This window comes from Psammomys obesus, unplaced genomic scaffold (genome assembly GCF_907164565.1).
Source record: "Psammomys obesus unplaced genomic scaffold, mPsaObe1.curated_primary_1811, whole genome shotgun sequence".
NCBI lineage: Eukaryota > Metazoa > Chordata > Mammalia > Rodentia > Muridae > Psammomys > Psammomys obesus.
In genome coordinates this window covers 1396223-1400060 of record NW_026585689.1, presented here as the reverse complement: position 1 = coordinate 1400060, position 3838 = coordinate 1396223, and the positions used below count along the sequence as shown (strand labels likewise).

The window sequence follows — 3838 nt, the reverse complement described above, 5'->3', positions numbered from 1 at the left end:
GAAAGAAAGAAAGAAAGAAAGAAAGAAAGAAAGAAAGAAAGAAAGAAAGAAAGAAAGAAAGAAAGAAAGAAAGAGAAAACTGGAGAGTAAACCTGGTGGTGACAGATGAAATTTTGATGGCCCCTACAGATGATGAGATGCCTAGCCCGCATTTCCTCCGATCGCAGTCACACAGCAATAAAGAAATAGTAGATCAAAACATAGAAGGCTGGCTGTCAGAAGTAGCCTGTTGAGCCTCCTTAGGTCCACTCTTGGCTTTGGAAGAAGTTGGCTTTGGAAGCAAGATTAGCACACTTTGCCTGTGAGTTCTTCTTCCTTGGGAACCTTAGAACCAGGACTGCAGCCATGTTGGGATGGGGGTGGGGGGGGGCTTGTGAGAAAAGAGGATTTCCTTTGGCATTATCAGAATCACACTAACGGTGGGAAACAGAAACAGCCTAAGCTTATTTCAGAGAAGGAGTAAGTTCTGCAAGTCTATAAAGTACAAAGAAATCACTCCAAATTTTGGACCATACGATGTGGAAAACTGTCACAAGACACTGAAAGCTCAAGATGAAAACCAAAGAATTCTTATCCTTAGCTATTTATAATCTCACTGAAGGTGCAGGAAATGAGAAAAATGGACAAAAGACAAACTATACAAAAATTAAAGTAAATTTTCAAATTATCTTGTAGCAAAAATAAAAGAAAACAAAACAAAAAGCCAAAAATAGAATGGGGACAAACCAGGCAGTTACTCAAACGTTAGTTAACTGAGTTACTCCCACACTGTGTGGCAGGGTGTGGCCCTTCTGGATTCAGGTGGATTGCCACATACAGCATCCACTGTTTCCTTTCTGGAACCCAAATATGCTATTCATTGATCTCACTAGCACTTTTTATTTTTAATTGCCTTGCAATTCCAGGAGATTGCAGCTTCAATTTACAAACAGCAAAAACTGACTACTGGTAAATTCTGGATTCCATTCACAGGAAAGGGATCAATACCGTGTGATATGTATCCTGAGTGCCATGTTTAATATGTGTTCAAAGGGAGATGAGCATTGTATCTTCAATCCAGGGCAGCATTTGTGGCTCTGGTTAAATTACAGGGAAGCAGAAGTCAGAGAACATAATCTGAAAGGTAGTCCAATGCTGTAGGACTTGCTACAACATCCACAGGAGCGGTGTTTGTTGAAAAAAAATATTGTTTGCTTTAAGGGCTAATGTGGTAATCGAAATTGGTGTTCAAAGTGATATATTTGAAGAATAATTTTTGTTTATTTCTTTTTCCTTTTTTTCTTTATTAATTACACTTTATTCACTTTGTACCCCCCCCTGTGGTTCTCTCCCTCCTCTTGTCCCAATCCCTTTCTTCCTCCATCCTCTGCATGCATGCCCCTCCCAAAGTCCACTGATAGGGGAGGACTTCTCCTTCCTTCTGATCCTAGTCAATTAGGTCTCATCAGGAGTGGCTTTCTTGTCTTCTTCTGTGGCCTGGTAATGCTGCTTCCCCCTTGGGGGAGGTAATTAAAGAGCAGGCCAATCAGTTCATGTCAGAGACAGTCCCTGTTCCTATTCCAATGGAACCTACTGGGATACTGAACTGCCATGGGCTACATCTGTGCAGGGGTCTTAGGTTATCTCCATGCATAGTCCTTGGTTGGAATAACACTCTCAGGAAAGACCCCTGTGCTCAGATTTTTTGGTTCTGTTGCTGTCCTTGTGGAGTTCCTGTCCTCTCCAGATCTTACTGTTTCCCACTTCTTTCCTAAGATTCCCTGCACTCTGCCCAAAGGTTGCCCAAAAGTCTCAGCATCTATATTGATAGTCTGCAGGGTAGAGCTTTTCAGAGGTCCTCTGTGTCAGGCTCCTGACTTGTTCCCTCTTTTCTCCTTCTTCTGATATCCAGCCTCTTTGCCTTTCTGGATAGTAATTGAGCATTTTAGCAAGAGTCCTTCCTCTTTGATTAGTTTCTTTAGGTATATGTCTATATGACTGAGTATATACCGTGTGCATCTTTCTGCTTCTGGGATAGCTCACTCAGGATGATCTTTTCCAGATCCCACCATTTACCTGCAAATTTCATGATTTCCTTGTTTTTTATTGCTGAGTAATATTCCTTTGTGTAGATATACCACATTTGTGCATCCATTCCTCCACTGAGGGGCATCTGGGCTGTTACCAGCTTCTGGCTACTACAAATAAGGCTGCTACAAACATGGTTGAGCAAATGTCCTTATTGTGTCCTTGAGAATCTTTTGGATATATGCCTAGGAGTGGTATAGCTGGATCTTGAGGAAGCGCTATTCCTAGTTGTCTGAGAAAGCACCAGATTGCTTTCCAGAGTGGTTGTACAAGTTTACACTCCCACCAGCAGTGGAGGAGGGTTCCCCTTTCTCCACAACCTCTCCAGCATGTGTTGTCTCTTGAGTTTCTGATCTTAGCCATTCTGATGGGTGTAAGGTGAAATCTTAGGGTCGTTTTGATTTGCATTTCCCTGATGGCTAATGAGGTTGAGCATTTCTTTAAGTGTTTAGGGATTTTGGTGTGTGTGTGTGTGTGTGTGTGTGTGTGTGTGTGTGTGCATGTTTGTGTATAGCCTTGGATGTCATGGCACTCACTCTGTAGCCCAGATTCAAACTCACAGATACACCTGCCTCTGCCTCCAAAGCACTGGGATTAAAGGCATGCTCCACCATCACCAGGCTCTGAAGAATGATTAAGAATAGAGTTTAAGATGGATTCTCAAGTTTTGTGTGAAAAAAAAGCATTCTGTTTTTTATGTATATCATACATATATATATTTGATATATATATATTATGTATATCAAATATATGTATAATATATATTCTATATATTATAATTTTATATAGTATAATTTCTCAATTGTTAAATACGTTTCAAAACACACGCCATCATGAAAAATATATTTGATGTACATAGGTCCTATCAATTATCATTTAAGGTAGAGAAGACAATGCTGAAGACAGTGAAGGATTTGACTCACCACAAATAAGTTGACAGACATGGATAGAGGCAGGATTAGAAATTTTTTAAAATCAATCCTTGCTGCCCTGAACCCTTGGTTATTTCATTCCCTACTGTTTTTCTTGATTAATTTATAATGTATATAAAATATGTTTCTAGGTAAAAATTTATACATGCAAACAATGTCTATATACATATATAATTCATAAATATGATATATCACATTACATTAAATTTGAAATAGAGTAGACTCACAATTTAAAATGAAAATAGAAGCACAACATATGTAAACCTATCTTTTGCTTCTATTTATTCATTTATAAAATGCATAAAATGGCATGTCCTTTACAGAGCTCCTATGTAAATGAACTCATACACATTAAACACATGAATAAAAAAATATATGGAATGGTATATCAAATACCATTTTATGTGTAAATAGTGTCAGCATAATTTGTGCAATATTACAAAAATACTTAAAGCAATGTCAGAAACATAGATTAAACCGGAGCTAATAGGAGGACCTATCTATTCCAGGTCATGCTTGACAAATATTAATACAATATCACAGATATAACTAAGACCCCCTCACCTGTCTTTTCTCTCTCCATTTCTAGAAGTAACCACTGTTCTGAGGTCAGTGTCTCACCATAGGAAGAATATATTTAAATATATATAGATATTAGAAATGCTTTCAAGCTTATACATGCTATCATAGGCTAAACTTTCATTTAATAATTCAATGTATTGATTTTTTTCATATCTATATGCTGCTCTGTGAAATCCTAGTTACTTTGTTTTAATTTAGTTTTCTATGCAGCATTTCACTTTCTTCGTTATATTTATGTATCTGCTCATTGCCCTCTT

The 3838-nt window shown here is 37.9% G+C and overlaps 1 pseudogene; it reads right to left on the bottom strand.

Moving 5' to 3' along the window:
• LOC129666071 (14-3-3 protein epsilon-like) overlaps positions 1–3582 on the bottom strand; it is a 4630-nt pseudogene extending 1048 nt beyond the window's left edge.
• Between the last annotated feature and the right edge of the window lie 256 nt (positions 3583–3838).